The sequence below is a fragment of the Giraffa tippelskirchi genome, chromosome 8, assembly GCF_054371585.1.
Source record: "Giraffa tippelskirchi isolate mGirTip1 chromosome 8, T2T-mGirTip1v1.2.pri, whole genome shotgun sequence".
Lineage (NCBI taxonomy): Eukaryota > Metazoa > Chordata > Mammalia > Artiodactyla > Giraffidae > Giraffa > Giraffa tippelskirchi.
In genome coordinates, this window is record NC_137282.1 from 45,031,995 (window position 1) to 45,054,694 (window position 22,700).

A 22,700-nucleotide genomic window follows, 5' to 3' on the forward strand; every position below is an offset into this window, starting at 1 on the left:
TGATACGGCAAGGGAAGAAATTTAAGGGTCCAGACAGACGAAAACTGAAATTTCCTCATTGTTTCTGTCAAAATGAAAGCCTCTAGTGATTTTGACAAGAACTTGATCTGAAGAAGTGAGGGTAAAAGGGTAGGGATGACTTGCTGTGGAGTGAGTCAAATAGAAAATTACAGAAGTAACAGAGACAGGGAGTGTATAAACTTTGCAGCTACAGTAAAGACTTGCATAGAAATGGTGCCATAAGGACACAGAATCAAGACAGCAACCTTTTAATTCAGAGTTTACATTTTGTGGCAGGAAATAGAAAAACTTCACAGAGATTTTAAAACTAAAGAAATTTAACACACATAAATAGATATTAAAACAGCATCAATCTAACCTCTAGAAGACATCACTCTTGCCTGGTAAATCTTCTTCCTCAATTTGAGCTCTCCCAGGGCTCCAATCACATTGTGTGTTCACCAAGCATCCTCAGCTCAAGTGATGGCCCTTCATGTTGGGCACTTCTGTGGTCCTTAACCCTTTCTGTGGCCCCTCACCCCTGCCCACACATCTGTTAGTAATCCATTCACAGTCGTTTCTTTGAAATATTAGGGGTGTCTTTTCTTCCCAGACAATCCTCTAACAAATGCAAGGAATCACAAATCATCCACTGAAAGTATTGACTTCAAAGTAGCTGGTATTTAACGAGCAGGAAGCAAGCACTACTCTTGCAATAACCACTTAACAGCAGTGAAGCTATTCTCCAGACTTGGAGGACACTCTGCTCTCAAATTCCTCCAATTTTCCCATGACTTTCCTGCCTAACAGCAATAGCTCAAAGAGTAACCCACACTCTTATCCCAGTGCTGCTTCCAAATCGCTCATGCAGCAAAGTGACAGAACCTACCTGAATCCAAAACCCTCATCACCAGGGCCTCTGGGAAATAAAATGCTTAGCAACTCAGCCTCCCACTTTTGGAATTTACCCTACAAAGAGGTACGGATTGATTCTGAGCACAACCTCAGTTGTTTACCATATGCATTACAATATTTCATGGGGTTTCTCTGATTATTATAGAAAAAGAGAAATGAAGAGGCATCAGGGTAAAGAGGCAATTGCAGGAGAAATGTGTTAATTTTACTAATGTATGTGTGTGTGTGTGTGTCTGGTGTTTATAAATATTCTTATTTTACTTTTGTAGACAAAAAATGTTTCCATAATTATTTATTTCTCTAATAAATGCATTTTTGTACTTGCATTTCTTTTATGACTGATTTTCTCCAAGTTTTTTATTTCCAAAGGATCTTGTGTGACTTAGAATATCTTTATATTACTTTCAGATTTAAATAGTTATTTTGCTTGCTATAAAGTTAAAGTTATTTTCCTGTACTACTTTGAACTTACTATTCCACGATCATCTTATAGCCATTATTGCAGTTGATTAATCTTATTTCAATCTGATTCTATTGACTTTGGATGACCTGTTTTTTTCTTTTTTTAAGAAGCTTAATGATTTTTCTCCAATTTTTTATTATTAATTTTCACTGTAGTGTGGTCCAGTAATATTTTATTATTACTGACTAGAAATGCATTAATTATTTCATTTTGATGACTAATGTCTTTACTAAGTACAGGCAATTTTTGGTCATTTCTTCAATTATTTGTTCTCTGACATTAATATTTTGCAATATGTTCATGTTAAGTCTAAACTCCATGTCACGTAAGTGTTGTGATACACATTGACTCCCTTTTTCTCTTCCTTATATTTTCTGGGATGAGTCTTTGGTTTATTATTCCACCTCATTCATTTATTCTCTGTCTCTATTCTGATATTAAATCCACTCATTACCTTTCTTGGTAATTATTTGACTTAACTTGTATCTTTCCTTATCTAGTACTTGCTCCTTTTTCATCATTTGGTTGTTCTAATTCTGCTCTCTAATTTTTTTTCTAAACTCTTTGGGAATATACGGAAATTTACTTTTAATATTTTCTTATGCTGGGTACGTGACTCTGCTTCATTTGTTATAGATTTTTTTCATTTGTGGTGTTTCTTTTAGGTCAATTGAGTTCTGTTGTACTTTTAACCATTAGACTTGTATTTCTCTGGGGTTATGTGTGGCTCAGACGGTAAAGAATCTGTCTGCAATACAGGAGACCTGGGCTCTATCTCTAGATCAGCAAGATTTCCTGAAAGAAGGGAATGGTTACACACTCCTGTATTCTTGCCTGGAGGATTCCAGGGCCAGAGTAGCAAAGAGTCAGACATGCCCGTGGTCTCAAAGAGCAAGTGAAACACGTTCACTTTCACATCTTATGCTCTCTCGGTGGGTTATGTGTGAGCCTATAGCTCAGGTCCTGGTTAGCATGCCTGCTAACGTGGCAGAGGATGTTTTTTTGTGAATGTTAGTTTGTTTAGATGCTCTAGTGTTACAATCTGGTTCAATCAATTGCTACATTTCCCTTACGCCCACTAACCAAAGAATAACACTCCCTGTGCTCTGCCAGAGGAACTGCTCTTGCCAAACTTCTCTTGAGCTGTAGTATCCTAGAGGTCAGGAGGAAATGTATGTAACCTGAGCAATGGGCCTTGCCTCCTATCCAGCCCTATGCCTGCAGGCTCTGTGAGTTGGTTTGCTGTGGTCATCTGACCCTGTAACATACTGTTGTTGCATTTACTCTTTGTAATACTGATGGAGTAGAAGCACAATGTCGGGATAATAAAACATATGACTGAAACAGTCCTCTTAACATCTTATCACTGGGGGCTTCTCCTCGTACACTTTGCACAACAAATCATAGAGTCTCATAATGGGCTCCGACTTTTTTTCCTGTGTCCCTCCTTTATTCCTTCCCACATCCCCACTTTCTCTCTCCACTGTTTCCTCCCTTTCGCTCTCACTCTTTCTTTTTCCCTTCCCTCCTTCCTTTTTCTTTCTTTCTTTTCTTGGTTAAATCAAGCTCTCATATTAGTTGCTTTTTGGCACCTATGACATCTCCAAATATTGGATTGTGGAAGAGAAAAAGCAGCAATGCAAGTTTGCTTTTTTTTAAGAGGCAGAAATCTGGATATCTGATAAACTTTGTATAATATATTTTTAAACTCCTAAATGAGCTTTCCTGGTGACTCAGGGGTAAAGCTTCTGCCTGCCAATGCAGGAGACATGGGTTTGATCCCTGGGTTGGGAAGATTCCCCGGAGAAGGAAATAGCAACTCATTCCAGTGTTCTTTCTTGGGAAATCCCATGGACAGAGGAGCCTGGAGAGCTACAGTCCATGGGATCACAAGAATTGGACATGACTTAGTGACCCAACAACAACAAAAATAAACTACTGAATGCAAATATGTGTTAAGAATGTTTTAAACTCAAGAAGACTGTATTTAAGGTTTTTTTTTTTTAGTGTATTCCAAGTTTTATTTTTTTTTAATGTATTGAATATATACATGATCAATAAACACTAAGACATTAATGTTTTCTCAAGTTTGAACATGTTACAGTTTTGTAGTTTACGATTATTGAATAAAATAGGTGATGTTTCCAATTATTTTTTAAATCTCCCGACTGGTGCCATTGATTTGAGAACGAATCACCAAATAATTGGATAAAAATATTTTGAATTGATTTCTACCATTCATTGTGTCCACCCCAAATTCTCACACCTTGTTATTTGTGCATAATATTTTTACTCTTCCAAGCTTCCCTGTTTCATAAATAATTTACTATCTTCCCCAACCTAAGATGAACCAGAAAACTAATATAGGATTTCCACCATCATTATAACTTTGATGACTGTAATTACAGCTGATGCAACCTTAGATCAGGTATCTGGTTGTTCATTTAACTGCTAAACACATCAAATTTATTCAGTCAAATCATAACCAGCTGCTCACTATTTTCTTATGCAAAATTCTTTTATATCATGAATAGAAGTTTCAAATTTCAGTCCCAGTGTATCAGAGAAGAACAAACCTGGCTCCACAATGAATCTATTTCTTTAGCTCTAACCTTTGTGCTCTCTTACCTGTGCTTAGTCATGCAAGCTTAGCACCTTGATCTCAATTAGTCAAAGAATATTGCCTATAGCCTGAAGGATCATAATACCTATATTAATACGTAATAGCCCTTTCTCAAGGCTCTGACCTCCAGCTTGATCTTTAAAGTCATAAAACCTTTCATTCATATATAGATAAAAAATGGCAGAATAGAAAATAACATTTGTCTTGTTGGAGGTTGATAGGAACATGGTGACCAGATTTATGCAGATAGCTGCAAGAACAAAGGATACTGGTACCTAGAAGTCTGCAACAACTAGCCACACACCTCCACTTTCAGTATAAAAAAAGTCTAAATTTCAAGTCTGGTAAGATGGTTCCTTTGGCACACTAGTCTGTCACTTTCTTGGTCTGTTGGCTTTCTCAAAAAAGTGTATATTCCTTGCCCCACACCCTTTCTCTAGATTTATTGGCCTGTTGTACAGTTAGTATGAGCTTGGCATCAATAACATAGATGGTTTTGTTCCTTCTAACATGCAACCAGAGATGAGAAAAATAAAAACTCCTGTTGACTCAGTAGTTGTATCTTAAGACAAGCAAAATATAAAAACATTTGTCTAGCTTTGTTTTCTTAATTATTACAACATAAAATTATAATTAGCTTTAATGTTTGAAACAAAACACACTACACACTGTACATTTTTTTTTTGTATTTCTGATAGATGCATTTTTGTAGGTGGCGTTGTGAGGTCATCAAAGAGATTTAATATAAACTATACAAAATCTATGCCCTTTACTTTTTATCTCACTCTAAGGTTAAAAAATTATTATCAAATGAGTTACTAATTATTTGTTAATAGCATCTATATATAATTTATGTATTATAAATTTAAGCATTCAGTTGTTAGACTCATAAAAAGTCTGATGTGTCTCTAGACTTAAGCTAAATACTAGGAACTCAGGACTTAAAAGCACATTATTCATTTTCCAGGTAGTAGTGGAGAAAACTAAATACGAGCCACAATATGATGAGATAGACATTATAATTTATATATACATGTATAATTTATGCAAATATATGCATATAAGGCCAGATATATATGTATATCTATATGTGCATATATATGTACATATATGTAGCCAGATATAAGAAAGAAAGACAAGATTTAGAAAATATTCCAAAGAGGATGAAAAGTTTAACTTGGAGTAAATGTAAAGATAAATCAGAAAACATTTGAGCCATTCACAGATGTTAAGAGGCACAAGAAATAATGCCTCTAGAAGAACACTAATTTACTTCATTTAGTTGGAGCACTTGATGAAGATATAGTTACATAGGGTTGAGAGATGAAATGAGGTTCTGGCAGACAGAGACTTCCAGAGTGAATCTAGGAAAATTAAACTATATCAAAGAGAATATAATTTCCTTTAGAAAAGAGTGTTGACAACAGAGAGATTATTGTGACTTAGAAACACCATTTTCCAGAATTTTAGAAATGATTTGGATAGTCAAAAGATTCAAAGCAAAGTCAGGAATTTGTCAAATTTTCATTAAGAAGTGATAACTAGTCTAGGAGGGGAAAGGAATATATTGACAAATACTGATTAAATATATTATAAAAAGAAGTAATAATTATTTTTATACATTAATGTGCCTCCAAAATTTTTCACAGAAGTCTAAGTACTATGGTTGCTAATATTATTCAGTCTTTTTTCATCATCAGAATTTAAGCTCCATCATATTTACCAATGTGTGTATCTTTGCGGTCGCTGACACAGTGGATGAAATTGAGTCAGTGATTTACAGGAATTTATTAAGCTGTTCAAGGCTCTTCTTATATTTATTCATGGTGACTTGGTTTCTGCACTGTCAGCTGGATGTATTATAATCTATCATTTTGGACCAGTGGTGTTTCTGGGTTCATTTTGATTTTGTGTAGTACTCTGAATTGCTATAAATTAGTTTTTAATTTATTTCCTTAAAAAGACTTATGTGCACTCCTATATTGAACAAATGCAAGTCACTCAAGTATTTGCAGTATTTTAACTTGAATAGCACATATAATTTAAATCTTGATCATCAAAGTTTTCAGTTTTAGCATTCATGCAATGACTATTACAAAATTAATAATATTAATTAATTTAAAATTTTGTGCAGTATATGAAATCACATTCATTTATTTTTGTTTAACATCATTGGTTTTTATCAATATCATGATGAACTAAGTATAGGTATTTTTATTTGTTTGGTATCATCAGATAATTTTTAATTTCACATAGATAAATTAGATGGTAAGCTAAAAGTAATTCCTTATGAGCTAAAGCTTATGCTGTAATTGATGTTTATATTCATGTTAAAATTTCAAAAGACAATATTTCAGGCTTAGAGAAGTATAGTAAACATACTTTAGTACTTGTTTATGTTTTTTATGATTGAGATCATAAGTATTAGTTTTTGACTTAAATACAAATAAGGTAGTTTTATTTTAATTGAGTATGCACATAAACTTATATAGGTCTTTTCTTAAAAGAAACAGGTTCACCTTTTCTTATAAGCTGCCAAGGCTGCCCAGTGATTTTATTTTTTGGATATAGTGTACTATTTGTGAGTTTAGGTCTAAGATCCATTTCATGAACCCACTAAATTCGTCTGTTTTAAATTTTACATTGACATATTATTCCTAAGATGATACTTTTTAAGAAACTACTGAAATCACATTTCAGTTATATTTGATTGTGTTTTTAAAATATCTAAAGTGCACCATATCACATCATCAAGAAAATTAAAACAATAATGAAATACCACTATACACCTATTAGAATAACCAAAAACCCCAAACACGGACAAAACCAAATGCTGGTGAGAATGTGGAACAATAGGAGCCATTACGAAATGCTTACGTATTGTATGGTTTCAACTGTATATAATAACATACTGGGAAAGACAAAATTGTGGCGACAGTAAAAAGTTTAGTTGTCTCCAGAGATTTGAGAGGAAAGAGAAATGAATAAGTGGAGCACAGAGGATTTCCAGAGTGGTGAAAATAATCTCCCTAATATTGTAATAATGAACACAGAGCATTTATTATATATTTGTCTAAATCCATATAATGTACAAGAGCAAAACCCTAGTGCAAACTATGGACTTCAAGTGATAGAGATGCATTAACATGGATTCATCAATTTTAACATATGCACCGTTCTGGTGAAATTAAAATTACTCTAAAAAATAAAGTGCTGCTGCTGCTGCTGCTGCTGCTAAGTCGCTTCAGTCGTGCCTGACTCTGTGTGACCCCATAGACGGCAGCCCACTAGGCTCCCCCGTCCCTGGGATTCTCAGGCAAGAACACTGGAGTGGGTTGCCGTTTCCTTCTCCAATGAATGAAAGTGAAGAGTGAGAGTGAAGTCACTCAGTCGTGTCTGACTCTTAGCGACCCTATGGACTGCAGCCCACCAGGCTCCTCCATTCAAGGGATTTTCCAGGCAAGAGTACTCGAGTGGAGCGCCATTGCCTTCTCCAAATTTGCGTTGAGGTATACAAAAGGGTACCACACTGGTAAAATTTGACCTGCATTGTATATGGAAAAATATATTATAAAAATTGAATTTCAACAACTTAAGCACATTTTGTTGAAGAGACATGCATTCTGCAGGAGATTGTAATTTTCTTTTTACTTTCTATTTTCATGCACTGTTTCTCAGAATGGATCACAATTGGAATCTTTCTATTATGTTACTATTCTACTATTTTACTATTTTATTATTCTACTACTCTAGATTTCTCCCGAGCTGTTGGGGCTTTGTAACTATTTTTTAAACTTTATTTGTTTTTGTATAAATTGATACAGCAATTATATGTTACTTATAATAAAATGATCTTATGTTATCACTTGTAACAATTGTATTGTGCATAAGAACTTCAAATTTCAATAAAGATCAATAAAGTTATACTTTTACAAATGTTGCTGTTTCAAAGCATAGTCCATTTTAATTCCTTGGCCTTTAAAATTAGAGTCCTAAATTTAACAGTTCACACTAAATTTTAAGTGTTGTACATATGGCAAACCAGTTTTTAATATATGTCTTCCATAGGATTTATATAATTAATACTTTAGCAAACATGACATCTGGAAAAGGTTTAATTTTATACACCTTTAGTCTGAAATTCAGTTATTGTTTCTGAAATATACTTATAGACTAGTTTGTTACTTTGAAATTGTTGTTTTGTTTCTGAAACAAACAAATGGAAGTGACTTTGTTTAATTCAATCAATGCTTTCCTCTCTCAATACAGAAATATAAACTTTTTTTTTTTTTTTGGCATGATTGACTCAATGGACATGAGTTTGAGTTGGTGATGGACAGGGAAGCCTGTCCGTGCTACAGTGCATGAGATTGCAGAGTCAGACACAACTGAGCAACTGAACTGAACTGAACTGATAAACATTTTTAAAAAGCATCTGTAATATTTTCTTAATTTTTAAGTTTGCTTTATTTTTGAAACAATTTAAAAAATATGTGATTCTCAATCTAAAATATTTAGTCGACTCCCATATATTAAATCAGGCTTCCCAGGTGGCACAAGTGGTAAAGAACCTGCCTGCCAATAAAGGAGACACAAAGAGACATGGGTTCAAGCCCTGGGTTGGGAAGATCCCCTGGAAAAGGAAATGGCAACCCATTCCAGTATTCTTGCCTGGAGAATCCCATGTACAGAGGATCCTGGCAGGGTACAGTCCATAGGGTTGTACAGAGTTGGACATGACTGAAGTGACTTAGCAAGCACACATACTTTAAATCAACATTTTATTAAATATTCTGGTTTTGGATGGGAGATTTATTAGATTTGTTCTCTACACAGTTTGCTAAGATGATTCTTACAAATTATCTGAAAATGATATAACAAAACATTTTATATTAACATTTTATTTTTCAAAGTTTTCAATGCAGCCACATTATTCTCAGAAAAGGATATATTAAATTAATTTTAATCCCTACTTGAAATGTATTGCAATGGATATTATTATTTCAATGACAAAACTAAAGGTTGTGAATGAAAAGAAAATTTTAAGTAGACAAAATTGATATGTTTACAATTCTGTAATTGACTTATTTATATAAATTTGAACCATGGTGCTTAGAAAATTGTTTTATTATTTTTATTTACAGATAATGAAAATACAAAATAATATCTGAAATTTGTGATCTGGAGAATCATTCTGATACCCAAGTCCAGTAGCCAATAAGTACTTATGAGCTTTTTTTAGTGCAGTGTGGTAAATTATTATAGTGAAATACTATTAACTGCAAGTTCACACATCCAATTAAATGCCAAGAAATTCTTTCTGGTGCTTTGCTCATACAAAAAAAAGCAATTGCATTTCTTTACTCAGTCTGAGGTTAGTTTTGATTTTTAATTAACATGAAACCAAAGATCTTCCTTTAAAACACTCTCTATTCCCAGGAGTGTGTTCTTCCAATTTCTAATGAAAAATAAACACTAGGTCTACTAAGCCTTGTGGTAGGTTTAATTGGGATTCATTTAATTTTTCTTTTCACAAACTCTTGGACCAAATATGTGATTTCACCTCTACCGTAGAGGGTTTTCTGTCTTATACTTACAGACATAAGTTAACTGCCTATTATACTCCATAAATCCTGCCTTATTTTTTCCAATTTCATTTAAAATGTAAGAGAGGAAGAAGGAGAAAGAGGTTACAAATTACGGAGATAAATCTACTGGTAGACTATATAATTTTATGAATACTTAAGAAGAGAGTTGAGGTGATACATTTCTCTGATGGGAAAGAGGGCAAAAAATAAAACATACAAACAAATAAAAACATTGTTAGACATAGTCAATTAAAGGAATAGTAGTGAAGAAGTAAATCTGTTAGTATTATAAAACTCAAAAAGTTAATATAACCCATGGCTTCCTAATGAAACCTGAGTGCCATTTGTTTATATATTGCTTTCTCATTATGGACATATTTCACAATGGGAAAGCAATTATTTCCCGAAGTAGGGGAGAAAAAAGCTTCCTCTTGCAACTGATAGCTAACTAGTTACAGACATATCTTACAATTAAATCCTTATAAAAATGTATAAACTGTATATATCCTCCACACATGAGCTATTTTGGACATATTTCTTTACGACAAACATTCATAGAGAAGGAAGTACGGGGATGAGCATGCTATTCCTTATAAATCTAACAGTATGTAAATCTAACAGTAGTAATATTAGGAAAGCTATGTCATTATAGTTTTATAATATTTTATTACAAAAATTAATTGTACAGAGAAGGTAAAATAATGTGCCTATGTATTTACCTCCTAGATTCTAGAATGAACATACAGCTGTATCATTTATCTATATATTTGTCCATTTATACTCTGTTCATTTGTCAATTTATCTCAGTTTTCTGATGCTTTTCAAACCATGTTGCAAACATAATCCATTTCACCTCTAGATTTCAGCATGCACAAGAGTAACTAGATTTCAATATTTGTTTAGGTTTCTTCATTTGTTTTAGGTAGATTTATATAGAGATATATACAAACCTTTATACAAAGAGATATATACAAAATTCCTGAGAATTTTGAGAAACGTGTATATTATATAATTGAAACTTCTCTCATGATAAACAATTACCATCTCCTTAGAAAGTTCCTACAAGCTCTTTCCCAGAGTTCTCAATTCTATTTCATTAAAGGTAACCACTTTTCCAATTTTTTTCACTGCAGATTAGTTTGGCCTATTTCAGAAACTCAAAAATTAAACCATACATCTTCAGTTCAGTTCAATTCAGTTCAGTCACTCAGTCGTGTCCGACTCATTGCGACCCCATGGACCGCAGTACGCCAGGCCTCCCTGCCCATCACCAACTCCCAGAGTTTACCCAAACTCATGTCCATTGAGTCGGTGATGCCATCCAACTATCTCATCCTCTGTCGTCCCCTTCTCCTCCTGCCTTCAATCTTTCCCAGCATCACAGTCTTTTCAAATGAGTCAGTTCTTCGCATCAGGTGGCCAAAGTATTGGAGTTTCAGCTTCAGCATCAGTCCTTCCAATGAACACTCAGCACTGATCTCTTTTAGGATGGACTGGTTGGCTCTCCTTGCAGTCCGAGGGACTCTCAAGAGTCTTCTCCAACACCACAGTTCAAAAGCATCAATTCCTGGGCACTCAGATTTCTTTATGTCAGGGGAGTGTAATCTCCTCGGTTCTGTTTTGTCACAACAAAAATTTGAAGCGAAGGACGTTAAAGCCCTCGGCACATCACAGCTCTTGGACAGACTGTGTTATAGCTCTCGGACAGATCAGTTTTATTTATAAAATAAAGGAAAATGCATCCTCAAGGCATGAGGGTATGCCGACCCAAAAGACGTGAAGAGGAGAGAGAGAGAAGGAGTGCCCGCGCAGGGGAGAGAGAGACCCCCGGCCCTTTCGCTCCTCTTTTTATACGTTTTTCCTCCCCCTGGGCCTGCCCTGTGTAAATTGCGCTAGCCAAGAGGGCTGTTTGTTCTATCTGAGGTCCTCACTCTGTCCTGGGACCTTCCTTTGCTCTATTTTTGCAGGCTTTTCCCTTCCTTGTCTTTTAGCCACCACCATTCTGGACTCCTTTTTCCTATTCTAACTACCTAACAGTCACTAAACACAAATTTAATAAAAATACCCAAGAATGTAATATTCTGTATAAGAAAAGGAAGAATTAAGCAAGAATATCAATTTTCCATAAAGATCCAGGAAGGGGCTTACATGATATACCCAGCTGTTTGAGAAGCATAAATTAGCAGGGACAAAAGAAAGCCTTTGACCTTTCAACAGAGAGTACTGCACCTTAATAAACATGATCCAATCAAGATCAGGAATCACATCACTCAGACGGACTTTGTCTCTTTTCTGAGTGGAAGGTTTAATGAAACAGGGCAATAGAAAGGAGTTATAGAGGCATGGAAACAGACAAGGTCAATGCTTTTTAATACCACAGTCAGCTAGGCAAAGGTGATTTTGGAGAGGCACAGAGTAGAAAGTTGTGGCATGAAGCAAGATCTTAATTCTGTGCCCAGGAATTACATCTTGGTATCCTGATTGAAAACCAGGAATCCTAGCTACCAGATCAGCAAGGGCCAGAGGGTAGAAGCTATTTTTCCCTGGTTCTTGACCCCAGTGAAAAATGCATTTCTCACAGGGGCAAAGGCTGTAAACACAGGTACAAATTTTATTATTAGAGACATAGGATGACTGCAAGTGGAAGAGAAAGCTTGTTTAAACAGAGAAAGCTTGTTTAGTTAATATGGAAGCAAGGCAGAGAAGCAAACCCAAAGAGAAAGGGTGTGTGCCTCCCCGTTAATGTTGAGGAGCATAGGAAAGAGGTGGTTAAATCATTTTATAGAGCAGTTCTTCCAAGTCTTTGTTTACCTTTGGCCAATTATCTGGTTTCTTTTTCCAATCTGACCTGTGCTAGGATCCTCTCTGACATGTGTGCACAACTTTTTTCCAATATGGATTTCAATTTAAAGCTGTCTAGGAGAAGCATGAATCATTATGGCTTGGCATCCCCTTATTTTTGAACCCTAAGAAGCATTTCTGCACATCTGCAATGCCTCCTTTGCCCCAAAGATGGGAAATTTATGGCCTCTTTATCTTTTACTCAAACAAGTTTTAACCCCTCTCTGTTCCTGCATAACTGTTATCATAAGGAGACAGAACCTGGCTATTCAACCTGTTTCAGTTCTACTTCCATTTCAGAGAGCAAACAGGAGGCTGGCTGTAAATATCTAATCTGAAGCCCACCTACTGGGCTAGTTGTAAGGATCCCACCTGAAGTCCACTTTTTTTCCTGCTCCATGAAGTGTAAACAGGAAGCTAGTTGTAAATGCCTAGCCTGGGGCCCATCTATCTCCCCCGCCTCAAAGGCAATTTAGTTTCCTTTATTAATCCCAAATTCATTTGTTTTCTCTTTATAGTCTCTACCAACATAGTAATGAGAAATGCAATCAATATAGATTCCATTCAGGTAAACAGTCCAGTGAAACAAAAATGCATTCAGTAAAATAGTCATCGTATCTTAATCTATTTTTCATAACTTTGGGAATTAACATGCACAATTATTTATAATAAAAACTAATGAAAAAGTGAAGGAATCATCCATAAGTATATAAATTATACTGCTGGATTTCTATGTTTTCTCCATCCTCTTATTAAATCTGTTGTAAAATATACTTTACAGTTTCCATTCTTAACCTGTCTCGTGTTTAACCTTCCATTTGAATGTCTTATATTTCAAATAAGACATTTATCTCTAGGATGAATGACAGGAAACCTCAGAAGAAGTATTATAAAACTAAAGCTAAATTTAACTGCACATTTCAAAATGTCAGTAAAATAAACAAAATGAGGGTGTTCTAAGCCCAAACTACTTTATTTCTAGATGAGAAATTGGTTTTAGAAATGCACATTTTTTAACATGCCAAATAAATATGATTGCAAAGTAAACATCTGAAAGGTGAAGTCTGACAACTGATGACTAAATGTGTTGTCAGGGGGAAAAATGGTAATCTGTTGAAAAAGATATGTACACAATTAATCATAATAATTAAACTAAAAAAACTATAATACCTGTCTGTCTGTACTCAAAGAATCAAGAAAACTGAAGCAACAGGATTTTAAATTAGGCTAATAATAAGAAAAAAGCATTTTAAAAAGGTGATGATTTAAAGTATTTTAACCAGTTTTGAGTAGAGTTTCAGACAATATTCAGACACTGTAATACTTATTACAGTGCATTTCACAGCCATTTCCTGACCCTTTAGCCTCTATTTTGCCCATTTCCTGTTTGCCCATTTCTGTTCCCTTCTAACCTTAAAAGAATCTAATTATAGAAATGAGATTACTAGGCAATTTAACCTATCTCCTGTTACTCATTCTTGAATGCACACTATGCCTTGTCTAATCTTGATTCTTTTCCTAAATAAAAATAGGTAAGAATGAAGAATTAAGTAATTAAAGAATGATTAGCTCTCTACCCCCAACAACACCCTAAGCAATCCTGCATGCAGATTAGGAAGGCAAGATAATATCTAAAGAAAGAGTCAGTCAGTTTGCACTCAATGGAACATGGTTCAGAACCCAACCTCCTACCTAGATGATTCACTGAGATTCTTCCTCATCCCCCCCCACCCCCCGCCCCCTAAAAACTGTCCAAACTGAGCAGAATCTTCAGAGTTGGTCTCTGGAGTCCATCATCTCCCCAGATTGGAACTTTCCTAATTAAAGCACCTTTCCTTTCTAGTAAGACTTGCCTCTTGAATTATTGGCCTGTGAGTGAGGAGAAGTCAAAACTAAGTTTGGAAACACTCTGATGCGAGTTTTAATAGTGTGCTTTACTTGGCTCCAGTTGTATTTCTAAATCACTAGAGAGTCAGCTTTGTGGCTTTCTGGAAGCCATTTCTATATTTACAACCAGATCTTGTGTATCCTACCTGTTATGGACTGAATTGTGTCCTCCTAAAATTGTATGCTGACCCAAAAAAGATGTCCTTTTCATTATAGGGGACTGGAATGCAAAAGCAGGAAGTCAAGAAACACCTGGAGTAACAGGAAAATTTGGCCTTGGAGTACAGAATGAAGCAGGGCAAAGGCTAATAGAGTTTTGCCGCGAGAACGCACTGGTAATAGCGAACACCCTATTCCAACAACACAAGAGAAGACTCTACACGTGGACATCACAAGATGGTCAACACCGAAATCAGATTGATTATATTCTTTGCAGCCAAAGATGGAGAAACTCTATAGTCAGCAAAAATAAGACCGGGAGCTGACTATGGCTCAGATCATGAACTCCTTATTGCTAAATTCAGATTGAAATTGAAGAAAGTGGAGAAAACCACTATACCATTCAGGTATGACCTAAATCAAATCCCTATGACTATTCAGTGGAAGTGAGAAATAGATTAAAAGGACTGGATCTGATAGACAGAATACCTGATGAACTACAGATGGAGGTTCGTAACATTGTAAAGGAGACAGGAATAAAGAAAATTCCTAAGAAAAAGAAATGCAAAAAAGCAAAGTACCTGTCTGAGGAGGCCTTACAAATAGCTGGGAAAAGAAGGGAAGCTAAAAGCAAAGGAGAAAAGGAAAGATATTCCCATTTGAATGCAGAGTTCCAAAGAATAGCAAGGAGAGATAAGAAAGCCTTCCTCAGCGATCAATGCAAAGAAATAGAGGAAAACATTCTATTGTTTTCTATTGAGAAAGACTAGAGATCTCTTCAAGAAGAGTAGAGATACCAAGGGAACATTTCATGCAAAGATGGGCTCAATAAAGGACAGAAATGGTATGGACCTAACAGAAGCAGAAGATATTAAGAAGAGGTGGCAAGAATACACAGAAGAACTGTATAAAAAAGATCTTCATGACCCAGATAATCATGATGGTGTGATCACTCACCTAGAGCCAGACACCCCAGAATGTGAAGTCAAGAGGGCCTTAGGAAGCATCACTACGAACAAAGCAAGTGGAGGTGATCGAATTCCAGTTGAGCTATTTCAAATCCTGGATGATGATGCTCTGATAGTGCTGCACTCAATATGCCAGCAAATTTGGAAAACTCAGCAGTGGCCACAGGACTGGAAAAAGTCAGTTTTCATTCCAGTCCCAAAGAAAGGCAATGCCAAAGAATGCTCAAACTACTGCACAATTGCACTCATCTCACATGCTAGTAAAGTAATGCTCAAAATTCTCCAAGCCAGGCTTCAGCAATACATGAACTGTGAACTTCCAGACGTTCAAGTTGGTTTTAGAAAAGGCAGAGGAACCAGAGATCAAATTGCCATCAGCTGGATCATCGAAAAAGCAAGAGAGTTCTAGAAAAACATCTATTTCTGCTTTATTGACTATGCCAAAGCTTTTGACTATGTGGATCACAATAAACTGTGGAAAATTCTGAAAGAGATGGGCATACCAGACCACCTGACCTGCCTCTTCAGAAACCTGTATGCAGGTCAGGAAGCAACAGTTAGAACTGGACATAGAACAACAGACTTGTTCCAAATAGGAAACGGAGTATGTCAAGGCTGTATATTGTCACCCTGCTTATTTAACTTATATGCAGAGCACATCATGTGAAACCCTGGGTTGGAAGAAGCACAAGCTGGAACCAAGATTGCTGGGAGAAATATCAATAACCTCAGATATGCAGATGACACCACCCTTATGGCAGAAAGTGAAGAAGAACTAAAGAACCTCTTGATGAAAGTGAAAGAGGAGAGTGAAAACGTTGGCTTAAAGCTCAACATTCAGAAAACTAAGATCATGGCATCCGGTCCCATCAGTTTATGGCAAATAGATGGGGAAACAGTGTCAGACTTTATTTATATTTATTTATATGGCATCTGGTCCCATCACTTCATGGGAAATAGATGGGGAAACAGTGGAAACAGTGTCAGACTTTATTTTTTTGGGCTCCAGAATCACTGCTGATGGTGACTGCAGCCATGAAATTAAAAGATGCTTACTCCTTGGAAGGAAGGTTATGGCCAACCTAGATAGCATATTTAAAAGCAGAGACATTACTTTGCCAACAAAAGTCTGTCTAGTCAAGGCTATGGTTTTTCCAGTGGTCATGTATGGATGTAAGAGTTGGACGGTGAAAAAAGCTGAGCGCCAAAGAATTGATGCTTTTGAACTGTGGTGCTGGAGAAGACTCTTGAGAGTCCCTTGGACTGCAAGGAGATCCAATCAATCCATCCTAAAAGAGATCAATCCTGGGTGTTCATTGGAAAGTCTGATGATGAAGCTGAAACTCCAATACTTTGGCCACCTCATGCGAAGGGTTGACTCATTGGAAAAGACCCTAATGCTGTGTAGGATTGGGGGCGGAAGGAGAAGGGGACGACAGAGGATGAGATGGTTGGATGGCATCACCGGCTCGATGGACATGGGTTTGGGTAGACTCCAGGAGTTGGTGATGGACAGAGAGGCCTGGTGTGCTGCAATTCATGGGGTTGCAAAGACTCAGACACGACTGAGCGACTGAACTGAACTATTCAGGTCTTCTGCCCATTTTTTGAGTGAGTTGTTTGTTTTGATGCTGTTAAGCATCATAAGCTCTTTATAAATTTTTGAAACTAATCTCATCAATCACAGCATTTGCAAATATTTTCTCCCAACCTATGGGTTGGCGGACATTAAAAAGAATGAAATAATGCCATTTGCAACAACATAGATGGACCTAGAGAGTGTCATACTGAGTGAAGTAAGGCAGAGAGAGAAGGAGAAATGTCATATGACATCCTGTATATGTGGAATCTAAAAATAAATGATACAAATGAAAATACTTACAAAACAGAAAGAGGCTCACAGACTTACACAATGAATTTATGGTTGCCAGAGGGAAGGGAAAGTTAGGGACTTTGCGACAGTCATGTACACACTGGTATATTAAAATGGATAACCGACAAGGATCTATTGTATTGCATAGCACATGGAACTCTGCTCAATGTTATGTGTCAGCATGATGGGAGGAGAGTTTGGGGGAGAATGAATACATGTATATGTATGGCTGAGTCCCTTTGTTGGTCACCTGAAACTACCACAACACTGTTAATTGGCTATACTCCAATACAAAATAAAAAGTTTATAGTTTGGAGAAAAAAATCAAGTAACATACGCTCAGAATTGGAAATCTGGGATTGCTTATCTGAACTAGCTGGGTTTGAAGGCAAAGATGATTTTATTCTTCTTGGAGATGGAAATCAATAGTGCATGACACACAATGGCAAAAGAGGTAAATTATCACAAAATCAGCCTACTGGAAACAACATTGGTAGACTGAGTAGCTAGGTTTGACTTGCATAGTTTGAATGAAAAATTCAAGTGATAGGGAACAACAGTCAAGTTCTTCAAGTCCAAAAAGTTGAAAAATAGAAAAAATGGCAACCTCAGGGCTTAACACCCTATTTGAAAGAATGAAGATAAATAAGTAAATCACAGAAGAGAGTATTTGAATGCCTTATAAGATGAAAAGTTGTTGAGCATATTTTTTTTCCATTTGGAAAATGTATTTTGAGAACATTTTAGGCAAAAATGAAATGAAACATTTAATTCTAGTAAAGTAAAAGGCATCAATCTAGCCCTGTGTGTGTTAGCATTCAGTCATATCCAAATCTTCGTGACTGCATGAGCCTGCCAGGCTCCTCTGTCCATGGGATTCTCCAGGGAAGAATACTGGAGTAGGAAGCCATTCCCTTCTCTAGGGATCTTCCAGAGCCAGGGATCAAACAACTGTAGGCAGATTCTTACTGTCTGAGCCATCAGGGAAACCCTAGCACCAAAAATGAGAAGAAAATGAACAATATACATTGGATTACAATTTCTGGCTAGTGATTGACAGGCTCCACAAGGCTACAATCTCTGAGAGAAGCAAAATTAATGAGCTGAGCCCCCTGAAAGCCAGGGCTCTCAGCCTGTGACAATTTTCTCACTAAGGATAAAGTGGGGAAGTTTTACTGAGCTAGGAACTTTCTATTTCCTATCCTAACTAGTGCCTTTTTATTAGTTTCCTTTTACTGCTTCCAGAGAATCCTTTATTGTTCTTTCTCAATATCCCTCACAATCCTTAATCCCTACTTCCCTTCTGGTCTAAGTTGGGAATCTTTTGATTGTTTACATTGAGAAATATTAGTGCACTTCCCCTGATTGAAGAAAAAGTTGCCAAAACAAAAATAGCAAAGCACTGAAAAAATTTCAACTAAACTTGGCATCCAAACAAACAAGCCAAAAATAACCCCTAATTAGTAATTATCTTATAAGTAAACAAACATTAATTATTTCTCAATTTTTATGTAAGCCATATATCATATAATTGGGAAAAAAAAACTAATTTGTGTATTTTCAAGGTTTTAATTTGAAAAATATATGCAGAAAAAATTAAATGTAATGACAAAAATCAATTTCTATGAAAGATAATATTTCATGCCTGATTCATATAGAGTAGAAGTGTTTGATTTGATTTATTTATGCTATAAATGCTTATATGAAAGCATATCACATCAACTTTCATCATGATTTTATATTCCAAAATGATCATATACCCTTCTACTTCTGAGAGATGTAAATGTTCTAGAAAGCCTGATTAAATTTCATCTTGTAAGTGGAACTACAACTTAAACATCTTGAATTTTTGTGAAGAGTACTAATAGATAAAACTCACACATATAAGACATTATTAAACTGGCCATAAATGTATATTCATGATTTTCAAGAAATAATAAAATGAGTATGTTGTGCTAGAAAGAATCTCAAGCTTAGTTTTTTTTGCTCAGACATACTATGAATTACCTAAGACTTGATTCATTCTTAAAAGTTAATCTTAAAAATTAAAGTTGGTTTTATTACCTCTTTATGGCGATTCTGGTGGTTTTACCCTCTTCATTTCTTCACAGAAGAATCCAAACTAGAAAATTAAAAAGAACAGCATTAAAAATATCCAGATTCTCCCTCAAGTTCTGTGTGTTTTACATAATTAATGCAGTAAGAATATGTTTATGCCAAATGAATATCAATTGTTCATTGATAAAGAATCTTATTTTACAACTTTGCATTTAATTCAGTTTAATTAAATAGATCAAACTTTTTTTTTTTTTAATTCTCTACTAGGTACCAGGCTACAGGTGCAGAGAGAAGGAAAATAACACATTGTGTTGTCCTTGAGAGCTCATTCTCTAGACTGATTGTTAGACAAAAAGAAAAAAAAAAGCCAATGTATACTTTACCATCTACATTTTATTTTCTTTCTCTGATATTATGGAGAAATTTGTGTTCATCTCCCAAATTCACTTGTTGAAATTTTCACTTATATTACATTAAAGAAGTGATTAAGTTAAAATAAAGCTGCTAGGGTGGGCCCTAATGCATTATGACTAGTACTCTTGTAAGAAACAAAACTTTGAATCTGAGAATATAAAGAAATATTATGTTGCAGAAAAGGGGGGGAATTAACATGTGATACAGCATTATTAACTAAAGTACATATTTTGTTCAAACTTCACAAAATTTTATGCTAGTGCCCATTATGTGTTTTCATACCTTATTCAATACTCTACATTGTATTTAGTTGAATTGAGCAGCCTCAGCAGCATGCAACAAATTCTGATAAATTCTCTTTTCATTTTTATTTTATTAGAAATATTTTCTGATTTTCCTTGTTACGGCTTCTTAGATACAGTCATAATTTAAAAGTGGACATTTAATGTCCAATATATGGGGTTTTCAAATTATCATTGATATTAATTTCTCATTTTGATGTTAATGTCTCCTTTAAATGTTTTCTTCTATGCAATTGCCCTCTGAGTTTTTTCAGCCTTTTCACTTTATTGATTTTCAATGACTAAGTCAAATATCTCTTTTGGCAAATGTCACATTCAACTTGAAAATATGTGGGCTATTTTCAAATCTTTTGATATTAAATTCTAACATAATAACACAATGATAAAAGAAAAGAATCTATATGATTTCAATACCTTTAGACCACTAAATTTTTGCACCTTATTTTATGTCCCCGGATATGTTCCAGTTTCCCTTGGTTTATAGTCTATGGGAACTTGAATAGAATTTGTATCCAGCTGTTGTATGAAAATTGTATAAATCTTAATTCCATTGAATTGATTCACAGTGCTTTTCAGGCCTACTATATCCTTCTACTTTTCTGTCTATTCGTTCTATTAATTTTTGAGAGTTTGATACAGAAAATTCAACTAAAAATCTTAATATATCTACTTAAAATAATTGCAATATAGTGAGACTATATGTAGCTTTATCCTGTATTTTCCAAGTCTCCATACTTGCAAACATGTTATCATAGTTTCTTAATTAAAAAACAGGTATAAACTTAGTCTTAATCATTGATTGCTGCTGCTGCTGTTGCTAAGTCGCTTCAGTCGTGTCCGACTCTGTGCCACCCCATAGATGGCATCCCACCAGGCTCTGCCGTCCCTGGGATTCTCCAGGCAAGAATGCTGGAGTGGGTTGCCATTTCCTTCTCCAATGCATGAAAGTGAAAAGTGGAAGTGAAGTCGCTCAGTCGTGTCCGACTCCCAGCGACCTCATGGACCGTAGCCTACCAGGCTCCTCTGTCCATGGGATTTTCCAGGCAAGACTACTGGAGTGGGGTGCCATTGCCGTCTCCGAATCATTGATTATGTCAACCTAAATGCAATTAATTACAACCTGTGACACAGGCAAAAAGAAAACTTAAAAAAAAAGAGGAACTTTGGACACAAAAGTTACCAGGAATGTGTGCATACACGAAGACAGACAATTGCAATCTGAGAAGAATGGCCCTCAGAGCAACTAGCCCTTCCATTTCCTGAACTTCTACCCTCCAGAACTGTGAGGAAATAAATTTCTGTTGTATATGACACCAAGTCTGTGAAGTCTGTGGAATTTTGCTGTGTGGTAGCTTTAGCAATCTAACTTACCAGATTACAACTCATTATTTAAAACACATGTGCATTCTCAGTCATGTCTGACTCTTTGTGACCTCATGTACTGTAGCCCTCTAGGCTTCTCTGTCCATGAGATTTTCCAGGCAAGAATACTGGAGTAGGTTGCCATTTCCTTTTCAGGGGATCTTTCTGACTCAGGGACCAAACCTGATTGTGGCTCCTGCATTGGCAGGCACATTCTTTACTACTGAGCCACCTGGGAAGCCTTAAAAAAACATATAAATTTATTCAATATATTTTTGAAAATGGGTTCTTTTCATTGGATTCACTACAATATAAAATCAAGTAACAAGAGAGTCACCATCTCTGATTTTAACATATATTCAAAGTGAGAAAGACAACTACTGCATATGTAATAACAGGTTTGATGAGTGTAAAAAAATTTTGTACAGTTCATTATAAGAACACACAACAGGAAACCTCAATAAAATTTATCATGAGGCTTTTTTCCTTATGCAGTCATTTCAAATCTATTCTAAATTGTGTCTGAGCTAGCTAAGGAAGGTGGCAGAGAAGAAGAAACTGAAGAGAAATCACCAAATCGTCATTAAACTGAAACCAAGCTGTAACAGTTGATGCAGAAAAACAGGAGACAAAACTCATAATTTTTCTCTGACATAAAGGAAATTTTGAAAGAGAAAATTATAACTATAGTTTGAAATCTTGAATTTAAGATTCTGTGATAGTGGGCTCATTGAACATTGGGTTAAATAAAAAGTATACAGGTAACAAAAGTGTTCTTGGCTAGAAAGTACCTATATTGTAATAGTAGAGAGTCAAATAAAATTCACAATATTGAAAAACATCAGTGGCCACCTATATTTTCTAAACGATATGCTACTTTTTAACTGCTATACCCACTGGTTTACACACTGTCTATGCTATTTTCACACTACAATCCGGAATTAAGTAATTATGACAAACACCAGACAACCCACAAGATAAACTCACTTTCTAGTTATGTTTCCTCTCTGGTCCTTTACAGAGAAAATTTGCTGAGTCCCCAGCATAATTATCAAGAGAATACAGAAATCAAAGAAAAGACTCTCAGACAGTGTAGACTAGACTATGAATATTCTGCACCCATAAACAAGGTGGAGGAGAGACACGTAAGCAGAAGATCCAAAGAAGTGCACAGATTGTAAGGTGAACAAAATAGGAAAGTGAACGCGAGGAAACAGAGTTTTAAAGAAGAATGAGAGATTGACTGA

The 22,700-nt window shown here is 35.6% G+C and overlaps 1 long non-coding RNA gene across 2 annotated transcripts in view; it reads right to left on the reverse strand.

Annotated features, from left to right (window-relative positions):
• Positions 1–17,388: 17,388 nt before the first annotated feature.
• Positions 17,389–22,700, reverse strand: part of LOC145519099 (uncharacterized) — a 249,003-nt gene continuing 243,691 nt past the window's right edge. For both annotated transcript variants that reach the window (XR_014063533.1, XR_014063534.1), the window contains one exon: positions 17,389–19,439. This is a non-coding gene — a long non-coding RNA (uncharacterized LOC145519099). The remainder of the gene's footprint in view (positions 19,440–22,700) is intronic.